The following is a 13,397-nucleotide window of genomic DNA, read 5'->3' on the forward strand; positions in this document are numbered from 1 at the left end:
ATGTCTCACAAGTTGGTTGTAGTTGTTGACTGTGTTTGTTCTTATTTCGAGAGTAGACGAGTATGTTATCGATGAAAATAATTAAAAGGTTGATTAGGAATGGGTGGAAAACTGGGTTCGTGGGTTCCATGAATACCGCGGGGGCACTTATTTGTCCGAAGGACATCACAACGAATTCGCAGTGACCGCATCGAGTTCGGAAAGCAGTTTTTGGAATGTCCTCTTCCCGGACTCGGAGTTGATGATATCAGGATCTTAGATCTATTCTAGAGAAGTAACTAGCTCCTTGAAGCTGGTCAAATAGGTCGTTCTGAAGGATCCATCTTTCTTCTTGACGAACAAGACTGGAGCTCCCCAGGGTGAGAATCATGGTCTGATGAATCCTTTGCTCAACAATTCGCTTAATTGATTGGATAACTCCTGCATTTCGGCAGGAGCTAACCTGTAGGGTGAATTGGCAATTGATGTGGCTCCTGGTATGAGTTCGATTCGAAATCCAATCTATCTTTTTGGGGGTATTCCCGGAAGTTCTTCGGTAAATACATCCGGAAAGTCGCATGCCACTTAGATGTCTTAAATATTGATTTTCTTCTTTGGCTTTATCGACAACATGAGCGAGGAGCGCATAGTTCTTCTTGTGCAGACACTTTTGTGCCTTGATGCACGAAATGAGACGAAGATTGGCGCCAGGTTTATCACCATAGATTATTAGGGTTTCGTGATTGGGGAGGTGAAGGGGAACGGCCTTCTCGTGACACATAATATCAGCATGGTGGGGGCTTAACCAATCCATGCCGATTATCACATCAAAACTCCTAATATTTACTGGCATCAAATCTATTTGAAATGAATGGTTGTTTTGAAGGGTTTTGAGCATTCTAACACTCCTAAGGTGTACATGCAACCCTAGAAACCTTGGTTCTATGTTTTACTAAGATATATGCAAATTTGATTTCTAAGGTTCTTAACCTATCTAGCATAGCATGGGGAACATTTAAACATAAATGCTAGAAGAAGAACATACCTTTTGTTGTTTGGATTCCTTGAGAACGTTATGAGCCTAGCACCTCAAGTGTGATGCCTCAAATGTCTCACACAACATCACAACACTTGGAATAACCTTGAGAGAAGTTCACTAACACCTCAAAATCGGCTAGCCCTCTTTACTTGCTTGTAGTAGTGCAATTTTGCTAGACAAGGGGTCTTTATATAGTTGTGACAAAAGTAGGGTTACACCATGTAAACCCTAATTGTCATGGCTTTCCATATTCCATGATCCATGGGTTTGTAACCTCCATGGACTATCCATGGAGCACCTTATGTGTTTTAGCCCAATCCACACAAACCATGGATCATTAGCCCACTATACAAGAATAGATGATTTACACAATCAACCCCATATATTTAACTCTCCTTTTGATCACTTAATTAACTCCAAGTTAATTCTTTGATCAATACTAATTAAATAATATTATTAATATATTAGAACTTATAATATATTAATAAACCTTAAGTGTCCTTTCTCTCATTTTCGTCTATCCAAGTATTGCAATGCCATGCAACCCAAATGGACCATGGTAACCGGGTCAAGTACAATCCAGGAATAGTTATGAAGTTAGACACCTAATCCAACAGTCTCCCACTTGGATAAGTCTAATAACTATAACTGCAACAATAACTTCAGGAACCGATCAACAATCGTAGATCTTTCAAGGTCTCGCGGAACTGAGATGATGATGATACGCTATTCAAGATAAGTGATCATATAATCCTCTGTTATGGATATCAGGCGGACAAATACATGGAACATTGTCTTACTTGTTGTCCAACAGTTTGTTTCCCGATTTCCGATTTGTTTGACATAGAACTTAATCGAACACATCAATTTAGTTCTGACCAGGCCTGGTACATAGGTCACAACAAAATCATCGAGGGGCCCAGATATCGCTTCTAATCCAAGAAGGAACAGATAAACTTCGACTCATATGCTTGTTCTACTACTTTTCGAATTATAAACATGTAACGACGTAAATTTCAAAACAATTTTTCATTTTTAAATCATACTTTCAATCACACAATAATCACAAAAACATAATGTATCCACTGTGTCATAACAAAACATGTCCCAGAATCTCAATAACATAAACTCTATAAGTGTGTACGGATCATGCCGGCGCCTTCCCGCGATCCTCGCTAGTACCTGAAACACATAACACAACAACTGTAAGCATAAATGCTTAGTGAGTTCCCCAAATACCACATACAAGACATACGCCTTTCCAGGCCACAACTCTGTAGGATCTTCCGATCCATGTGTCTCAGGGGACTTCCGTCCCGAATCCCGGTAGACCTTCCGGTCCTACCCGTATCGACCTTCCGGTCCGTAACCCCTTGACCTTCCGGTCCATATCATCTTGACCTTCCGGTCCATATCATATTGACCTTCCGGTCCTCATCATACATAGCATACATAACACATACATATCACATAACCGCATATAGCACATACATCGCATAGCATACAAGACCTTCCGGTCACACATAGGTACCTTTCCAGGTACAATATAGTGAGAAGACTCACCTCAATGAAGTCGGATAAACTCTCGTGCTCAACGTCCCGACTTAGACTCCTCCTATTATTCAAATAACATCCCTGATCAATATTCTCTCAAAGTCACATTCCTAAAGATTGGGTAGAAGACCATTATACCCTCCCTTGAACTCTCTTGAATCAGTCTTGACCAGAACCCTAAGGTCAACGATAGTCAACGGTCAAACTTTGACCCGACTCGTCGAGTGCACAAAGGCGACTCGGCGAGTCCATGCGGGTCCTCTGAATCCTTTCAGTCTCTCTTGGCTCATCGAATCATCCTTCCACTCGACGGGTTACACCTGTCACGAATCGCGGGGCAACCCCGACTCGACTCGTCGGGTCCACTTATGGACTCGGCGAGTTGCTTCCATGTTCATACTCAAATGACCTTCTAAGATCAGATCTGCTTCCCTAACTATCAGATCTACCCTTCAAATGTTCAAATGTCACGTAAAGGTGCAACCTTAACGTGCATGCAACCCACACCAAGCAATAAATGGTGAAATAACTCTAAAAATGGCAACCTAGTCCCCAATCTCTCATTTGCTTGCATAAACCTAAGGGATAGTGACTCTATGGACCTCTCATGGTCCAGATCTGATGCTATCAACACAAAAAGGGGACCTCATACTCACTAGATCTTACATAAATGGAGGTAAAAACCCTAAAATCATGAAATTTATCATATCAACATGAAATAGAAAGGATTATACCTCCAGAGATGAACTCTCAAGATGATTAGCCCAGATCCAAGCTCCCTTCACGCCCTAGATGGGTGTTTCCTTCTTCCTTCTAGCAAAACCTCACCAAAAGTGCTGTATTAGCCTCTTCTTGCTCTCAACTCTCCTACTTCTCTCTCTAGGGTTTCTCTGGGATGAAGTGGCCGCAAATGGAGGCCATAAAGGCCTTTAAATAGGGCTCAGGCCCGGGGATTTAGGGTTTCACTTAACAGCGCGGAGTCGCCGAGTCCACGTACCGACTCGTCGAGTCCTTCACCAAATCAGACAAGAAATGCGCAATCCTACTCGGCGAGTCTGAGCGACTACTCGCCGAGTCCCTCCCTAAAACTCAAGATAAAAACTTAAAATAAGATACCTGGGAAACCGGATGTTACAATTCTCCCCCGCTAGAATCAGACTTCACCCTCGAAGTTTTGCTCTGCAAACAACTCTGGATGCTGCTCCCGCATCTCCAACTCCGGCTCCCAAGTCAGCTCGGACCCTCTCCGATGTTGCCACTGGACCTGCACAAGGGGCACCTCCTTGTTCCTCAGAACCTTGATCTTCCGATCCATAATCGCCACCAGCCTCTCAACATAATTCATGCTCGTATCCACCTGAATATCTCCCAAAGGCACCACCGCCTACTCGTCAGCTATACACTTCCTTAACTGAGACACGTGGAAGGTATCATGAATCTGGATCAACTCCGCTGGTAGCTCCAACCGATATGCTACCCTGCCCACCCTCGCGGTCACCCTGAACGGACCGATGTATCAGGGCCCCAGCTTGCCCCTTCTCCTGAATCGGATCACTCCTTTCCAAGAAGACACTTTCAGGAGTACGAAATCTCCCACCTGGAACTGAAGCTCGGATCGTCGCCTATCCGCATAACTCTTCTGATGACTCTGAGCTGTCAATAACCTCTATCTAACCTGCTGTATTTGGTCTGTCGTCTGAAGCACTATCTCAGTGCTACCCATCACACGCTGCCCTACCTCTCCCCAACAAATGGGAGTCGGACACCTCCTCTCATACAACAACTCGAAGGGAGGCATGCCACTACTCGATTGGTGGCTGTTGTTGTAGGAAAACTCAGCCAACGGTAGATACGTGTCCCAACTTCCTCTGAAGTCCAACACACATGCTCGGAGCATGTCCTCGAGCGTCTGAATCGTCCGCTCACTCTGTCCGTCCGTCTGGGGGTGGTAGGCGGTACTGAAATGCAACCTCGTACCCAACTCCTCGTGGGACTTCTTCCAGAACCTGGAAGTGAAACGTACATCTCGGTCTGACACAATCGAGATCGGAACTCCATGCCGCGATACCACCTACCTCACATACAACTCTGCCAACCTCTCAGCAGAAGAGCTCTCACTCATAGCAAGAAAATGTGCGCTCTTCGTCAGCCGGTCGACGATCACCCAAATTGCATCGACACCCCTCGCGGTCCTCGGCAATTTGGTGATGAAATCCATGGAAATCTGTTCCCACTTCCATTGGGGAACCTCAAGTGGCTGCAACTTGCCATGCGGATGCTGGTGCTCGGCCTTAACCCTGCGACACGTCAAGCACCTCTCAACAAACCATGCTACATCCCTCTTCATACAGGGCCACCAATAGTCCTTCTTCAGGTCCAAATACATCTTAGTGGCCCCGGGATGGATCGAGAACCTCGATCGGTGCGCCTCCTCCATCAAAGTGGTACGCGTCCCGCCTGCATACGACACCCAAATTCGACCCTGAAAGGTCATAAGCCCACGACTATCGGTAACAAACTCAGGCACCTGCCCAATCACCCGCTCTCTCTTGCGGTTCTCCGGTCTCACGGCCTCTGCCTGGGCCTCCCGAATGGTGTCCAACACCGGAGTCATCACTGTCAATCGCATACAAGTGTCTCGAATCGGGGCACACTCCGCCCTCCGACTCAGCGCATCAGCTACACCATTAGCTTTGCCCGGATGGTACAGGATCTCACAATCGTAATCCTTTACCACATCCAACCATCTCCTCTGCCGCATATTCAGGTTGGGCTGATCCATCAGATACTTCAAACTCTTATGGTCTGTGTATATGGTACACCGAACCCCATATAGATAATGGCGCCAGATCTTGAGGGCGAACACCACTGCCCCCAACTCCATATCATGGGTGGGATACCTCGTCTCATGAGGCTTCAGCTGCCTCGATGCATATGCTATCACATGCCCCCTCTGCATAAGCACCGCACCCAACCCCGATATCGATGCGTCACAATACACCACAAAGTCCTCCATCCCTTCCGGGAGGGCTAACACAGGGGCTTCGCATAACTTCTGGCGAAGTGTCTCAAACGAGGTCTGCTGCTCCGGACCCCATGAAAAAGCAACACCCTTCCGGGTCAATTTGGTGAGAGGCACGATGATCTTGGAGAAATCTCTGATAAATCTCCTATAGTAGCCGGCCAATCCTAGAAAGCTCCTGATCTCGGTGGGTGATCTTGGCACCTCCCACCTCATAACCGCCTCAATCTTGGCCGGATCGACCAAAATCCCATTCTGGTTGACGAGATGCCCCAAGAACTGGACCTCCCGTAACCAGAACTCACACTTGGAGAATTTGGCATACAGCCTCTCCGATCTCAAAACCCCGAGGATCTCCCTCAAATGCTCCTCATGCTGCTCTCTAGACCTCGAATACACCAGAATATCGTCGATGAACACTATCACTGAACGATCCAACATCGGTCTGCACACCCTGTTCATGAGATCCATGAACGCTGCTGGTGCATTGGTGAGCCCGAAAGGCATCACCACGAACTCGTAATGCCCATAACGAGTCCTGAATGTCGCCTTCTGGATATCCTCATCACGCACTCTCATATGATGATATCCAGACCTCAGATCAATCTTGGAGAACCAAGACACTCCCAGCAACTGATCGAACAAATCGTCGATCCTCCGTAATGGGTAACGGTTCTTGACCGTCAATTTGTTCAACTCTCGGTAATCAATACATATCCGGTGTGAACCATCCTTTTTCTTGACAAAAAGGATCGGTGCTCCCTCCAAGGGGAACTACTCGGTCTAATAAACCCCTTCCCCAGCAGCTCCTGAAGCTGCAAGGATAACTCCTGCATCTCTGGCGGCGCAAGGCGATAAGGCGCCTTGGCGATAGGCGCTACCCCCGGAACCAAATCGATGCGGAACTCTACCTGCCTCTCGGGAGGCACACCCGGCAACTCCTCGGGAAAAACATCCCGGAACTCACGCACTATCGGAACGTCATCCATCGAACTTGGCCTCCCAGCGGCCTCTCGTGTGTCCATCACATAGGCTACAAACCCACTGCAGCCTTGCTGCAAACTCTGTCTCGCTCTGGCGGCTGAACAAAACGCCGACCCACATCGGGTACCCTCGCCGTACACCGTAAGTACTACCCCACTAGGGTCTCGTATCGTCACCAATTGTCGCTCGCAGTCTATGACAGCCCCAAATCGGCTCAACCAATCCATGCCCACTATAACACATACGTCCCCCATTGCAACCGGGACTAGATCTATCGGGAACTCAACACCGAAGATCTCGAGTACACATCCGTAGCATACACCACTCGCTCGTCAGCTATGGAAACTCGTAGATGTCGACTCAACGCCTCTCGTCGGCTACTGATGTCCCGATTAAACGTTATCGACACAAATGATCGACTCGCACCCGAGTCAAATAACACTAAGGCAGGTACAGAACTCACAAGAAAAGTACCTACGCATATCATAATATAAGCACAATATCTCAAATCAGCATATATAAATAAAGAATACATACCAGCCACAACATCGGGCGCTGTGCGTACCTCCTCCGCGGTCAACTGGAAAGCTCTCCCACTAGCCTTTGGTGCCTCGGCCTTTGCTGGCCGAATCTCGGTAGTCCTAGCAGTAGGTATAGATCCATGTGCTGATCCCTGATGTAGCTGCGGGCAATCGGCCTTCCGATGGCCAGTCTGGTTGCAATGAAAGCAAACCATAAATCCCTTGGGGCAATCCTTGGCGATATCCCCCTCCTTGCCACATTTGTAGCAATCACCCGATCGACAGACCCTATCATGTCCCTTGCCGCACTTCCCACAAGTGCAGCCCTTCTGGCCTCCAGATCTCGTATCAGCGGACTTGTCCCGCTTGGCTGCCGGCTGAGACTGTGCCGGTCGCCGATCCATCCTTTGAGACTCGGCCTCCTCCCTGGTCTGAGTCTCCAACTCAATCTCCCTCTTCCAGGCATTTGCCTGGAGCTCAGCAAATGTCCGGTAAGTCGAGTTCGACACGAACTCCCGAATATCCCTCCTCAAAACGCCCAAATACCGGCTCATACGTGCCTGCTCGGTAGACACCTGCTCAGGGCAGAACATCGCCCTCTCATGAAACTTCCTGGTAACCATAGTAACGGAATCAGTACCCTGCTTGAGGGTCAAGAACTCCTGAACCAACCGTTCCCTCTCCACTGGGGGAACATACTCGTCTCTGGACATGGTGGTGAACCTCTCCCAGGTTACCGCTAAAATCTCTGCAAGAGTGAAGCTCGCCATCACGAACTTCCACCAGTCCTTTGCCCCCAGGCGAAGCTGGTTCAGCGCGAACCGTACCCTCAGATGCTCCGGACATGAGCACGTGTAGAAGCATCCCTCAATATCAGAAATCCATCTCATTGCAGCGATCGGATCCTGCGTCCCGTCAAACTCTGGTGGCTTCGTGTTGCTGAACTCTCGAAGCAACAACGAGTCACCTCCCTGAGGCCTGGCAGCTGCTACTGCTGCAGTAGCTGCAGCAGCCGCAGCCTCAGTCACCGCTGCGTACCGCTCATCAAAAGTCTCAATCAATGTGGTCTTGATAGACCCAAACATCTCCGGAATCTCGGCTCGAATCGCCGCTGCCAGCTCATCGTGGATCATCTGATGAAGCTCCTCGTCACTCACGCCGCTCGCCTCAGGTCTGTGGCGTGTCCCAACCATGATGTCTCTGAAATACAACATAATAATATCAGAAACTCGCTCGAGCATACTCGCACTCGATAACTCAACCCTACTTGTTCCTTAGTACCCTAAGGATTCTTACTTGGACTGTGCACTGATCCGGTGTCTTCAGTAGTACGGGCCCTATACTACCGTCCACACCGCATCAATGTTCACCCCAAGTCCACCTCCCAGGATCCCAGATCACAAGTACTCTATATCTCACTGGCATAGGCTACCCTTCGGTAGACCTCTCATCAGCTCCTCACTGCTACCTACTCGCTCTCAAGCATCACATAGCAGCAAAATCCTTCCTAGGCTAAGGCATCACAGAATCAGGCCACTCTAGTCCTAATATGAATACCTAGCCAACTCTAGCATGCATATCATATCATAACACATAATGTAAGGGTATTTTGGGAAATCACCGTTCAGGCGCTGGCTGATCGTACACACTACTTCCTTCTGACTTTCTCAAAATCTTTTACTCTCTTTGAAAAATTGTTTATTTTATGAAAAAGTTTCTTAATTCCCCAGTTTGAGTTCAGATTCATCCGAAGATGCACCCGAATCCCTCAAACCAAGGCTCTGATACCAATTTGTAATGACTTAATTTTCAAAACAATTTTTCATTTTTAAATCATACTTTCAATCACACAATAATCACAAAAACATAATGTATCCACTGTGTCATAACAAAACATGTACCAGAATCTCAATAACATAAACTCTATAAGTGTGTACGGATCATGCCGGCGCCTTCCCGCGATCCTCGCTAGTACCTAAAACACATAACACAACAACTGTAAGCATAAATGCTTAGTGAGTTCCCCAAATACAACATACAACACATACGCCTTTCCAGGCCACAACTCTGTAGGATCTTCCGATCCATGTGTCTCAGGGGACTTCCGTCCCGAATCCCGGTAGACCTTCCGGTCCTACCCGTATCGACCTTCCGGTCGGTAACCCCTTGACCTTCCGGTCCATATCATCTTGACCTTCCGGTCCTTATCATCTTGACCTTTCGGTCCTCATCATACATAGCATACATAACACATACATATCACATAACCGCATATAGCACATACATCGCATAACATACAAGACCATCCGGTCACACATAGGTACCCTTCCAGGTACAGTATAGTGAGAAGACTCACCTCAATGAAGTCGGATAAACTCTCGTGCTCAACGTCCCGACTTAGCCTCCTCCTATTATTCAAATAACATCCCTGATCAATATTCTCTCAAGGTCTCATTCCTAAAGATTGGGTAGAAGACCATTCTACCCTCCCCTGAACTCTCTTGAATCAGTCGTGACCAGAACCCTAAGGTCAACGAAAGTGAACGGTCAAACTTTGACCCGACTCGTCGAGTGCACAAAGGCGACTCGGCGAGTCCATGCGGGTCCTCTGAATCCTTTCAGTCTCTCTTGGCTCGTCGAGTTATCCTTCCACTCGACGGGTTACACCTGTCACGAATCGCGGGGCAACCCCGACTCGACTCGTCGAGTCCACTTATGGACTCGGCGAGTTGCTTCCATGTTCATACTCAAATGACCTTCTAAGATCAGATCTGCTTCCCTAACTATCAGATCTACCCTTCAAATGTTCAAATGTCACGTAAAGGTGCAACCTTAACGTGCATGCAACCCACATCAAGCCATAAATGGTGAAATAACTCTAAAAATGGCAACCTAGTCCCCAATCTCTCATTTGCTTGCATAAAGCTGAGGGATAGTGACTCTATGGACCTCTCATGGTCCAAATCTGATGCTATCAACACAAAAAGGGGACCTCATACTCACTAGATCTTACATAAAATGGAGGTAAAAACCCTAAAATCATGAAATCTATCATATCAACATGAAATAGAAAGGATTATACCTCCAGAGATGAACTCTCAAGATGATTAGCCCAGATCCAAGCTCCCTTCACGCTCTAGATGGGTGTTTCCTTCTTCCTTCTAGCAAAACCACACCAAAAGTGATGTATTAGCCTCTTCTTGCTCTCAACTCTCCTACTGCTCTCTCTAGGGTTTCTCTGGGATGAAGTGGCCGCAAATGGAGGCCATAAAGGCCTTTAAATAGGGCTCAGGACCGGGGATTTAGGGTTTCACTTAACAGCGCTGACTCGCCGAGTCCACGTACCGACTCGTCGAGTCCTTCATTAAATCAGACAAGAAATGCATGATCCTACTCGGCGAGTCTGAGCGTCTACTCGCCGAGTCCCTCCCTAAAACTCAAGATAAAAACTTAAAATAAGATACCTGGGAATCCGGATGTTACAACACAAAGGCACGTTTTATAACATCGAGTTACCAATGTGTTTTCGTACAATCAATGTATAACCAACTTATAGTTAACAACTCATATCTCTAGGCTTGAAGACTTATATGATATTACCGTCTCACGATCACTCAAGATAAATTCCATGAAGTCATACAATTGAGCGTGGGTTGAATCTAATACTCAGAACTTATGAGCACTAATGAGCGTTGTAGCAACTCTTGCTATGTCCAACAACTTAAACATCTACAAGACAACTCATGACAGTCTTGATTCATATCTACTTCCAACATACGACCGACTGTGGAGAATTTGAATAATATGATATACCATAACATAATTATTCTGGAAGTTAAAACATGCACAATGAAATAATAGTAAACGATTGACAGAAGATAGCAACACTTTACTTATAAATAAACAACAAATTTTATTTATCATCAAATGTCAATTACACTTTACAAATTTCAAAGCTATCTAACTACTAAAACTAATATCATCCTTCAGCCCTATGCGCCTCGCATGCTGGAGATGCTTAACCCTACCCAGTCCTTTCGTGAGGGGATCTGATGGGTTCTCATCCGATGATACCCTCTTTGCCACGAGGAGTCCTTCTTCTATTCGATGTCTGAGAAAATGGTATTTTCTGTCGATGTGTCTGGATCTCCCATGATCTCTTGGTTCCTTGGCTAAGGCAACTCCACTTTCACTGTCACAGAAAATCTCCATAGGCACCTTTATAGCTGGTACAACCCCAAAGTCTCCAATGAAGTTCTTTAGCCATATAGCCTCCTTTGCTGCCTCTCTTGCTGCTATATACTCTGATTCGCAAGTTGAATCAGCCACTGTCTCCTGCTCGGAACTTTTCCAAGAAATTGCTCCTCCGTTTAAGGTAAAGACCCAGTCTGACTGAGAGCGGAAATTTTCCCTATCAGTCTGAAAGCTAGCATCACTATACCCTACTACTCTCAAGTCATCAGTCCCACCGAGGGTAAGGACCCAGTCCTTAGTCCTCCATAGGTACTTGAGAATATTCTTTACCGCAATCTAGTGAGCCTTGCCAGGGTTCCCCTGATATCTGCTGACCATGCTCAAAGCAAAGGCCACATCAGGACGAGTACAAGCCATAGCATACATGATTGAGCCTACAACGGAAGCATACGGTACTCGACTCATCTCAGCTATCTCAACCTCTGTACTCGGGCTTTGAGTCTTACTCAGTATGGCGTTACTCTGGATTAGTAACTCTCCTTTCTTGGAATTCTGCATGCTGAACCTATTCAGCACCTTATCCAAGTAGGTACTCTGACTAAGTCCAATTAGTCTTTTACTCCTGCCTTTCAAAATCCTTACCCTACGATATAGGCAGCTTCACCAAGGTCCTTAATAGCGAAACACTTCCCAAGCCAGGACTTCACTTCCTGCAGAGTTGGGATGTCATTTCCAATGAGTAGTATGTCATCCACATACAATACCAAAAAGCTAACTATACTCCCACTAGACTTGACATATACACAAGACTCATCTTCGTTCCTCGAAAAACCAAATTCTTTGACTTTCTCATCGAAACAAAGATTCCATCTGCGAGGTGCTTGTTTCAATCCATAGATGGATTTCTCAAGCTTACACACTCTGTGCTGACAAAACCCTCTGGCTGACTCATGTAACCATCCTCAGCTAACTTTCCATTAAGGAAAGCGGTTTTGACATCCATTTGCCATATTTCATAGTCATGAAATGCGGCAATGGCTAACATAACCCAAATAGACTTAATCTTTGCTACTGGTGAAAAGGTCTCATCATAATCAACTCCCGGAGTTTGAGCAAAGCCCTTTGCAAACAGTCGTGCCTTATATGTGTGTACATTACCATCCATGTCGGTCTTCTTCTTGAAGATCCATTTGCACCCGACTATCTCACGACCTGGTACATTGTCAACCAAGTTCCAAACTTGATTGTCATACATGGAATGTATATTGCTGTCCATAGCCTCTTTCCATTTAGCAGCCTCAGGGCCTGCCATGGCTTCCGTGTAGCTGTTAGGTTCATCCAGACTTACCAGTGTGCTATCACTGATAAGCGTATCACCTTCCGCAGTAATATGGAAACCGTAGTAATGCTTAGGTGCATTCCTAACTCTTGTGGAACGCCTCAGAGGTATGGGCTCGTCAGTCGGATCAACATGAGTTTCCTCCTAGGCTGATTGCTAGGGTTTGAGGTTCCTTCACCACTTCATTCTTGAATTTCTTCAAGGTCAATTTGCCTCCCACTATTTCCTTGGCTTATGAACTCTCTCTCACTAAAGACTCCTCTCCTTGAAACAAAGATCACATTATCACTGGGTCTGTAGAAGAGGTAACCAAAGGATTTTTGTGGGTAGCCGATGAAAATACACCTCTCACTTTGAGGTTCGAGCTTATCGTGAGTCTTGCGCCTCACGAATGCCTCGCAACCCCAAATCTTGATGTGATCTAGATTGGGAACTTTTCCAGTCCACATCTCATGGGGTGTTTTGGCAACCTTTTTGGTAGGGACTAGATTAAGAATATGGGTGGCAGTCTCTAAGGCATACCCCCAGAATGAGATTGGTGGTGAAGCTCGACTCATCATGGAACGAACTATGTCCAAAAAGGTTCGATTACGCCTCTCAGCCACACCATTAAGTTGTGGTGTTCTGGGAGGTGTCAATTGTGAGACAATCCCACGTTCCTTAAGATAGTCAAGGAACTCTGTACTAAGGTACTCACCGCCTCGATCGGATCGAAGCATCTTAATGTTCTAGCCCAATTGATTCTCCACTTCCTGTTTAAACTCC

The sequence above is a fragment of the Lactuca virosa genome, chromosome 8, assembly GCF_052849685.1.
Source record: "Lactuca virosa cultivar CGN04683 chromosome 8, Lactuca_virosa_CGN04683_v6, whole genome shotgun sequence".
In the NCBI taxonomy this organism is placed as follows: domain Eukaryota; kingdom Viridiplantae; phylum Streptophyta; class Magnoliopsida; order Asterales; family Asteraceae; genus Lactuca; species Lactuca virosa.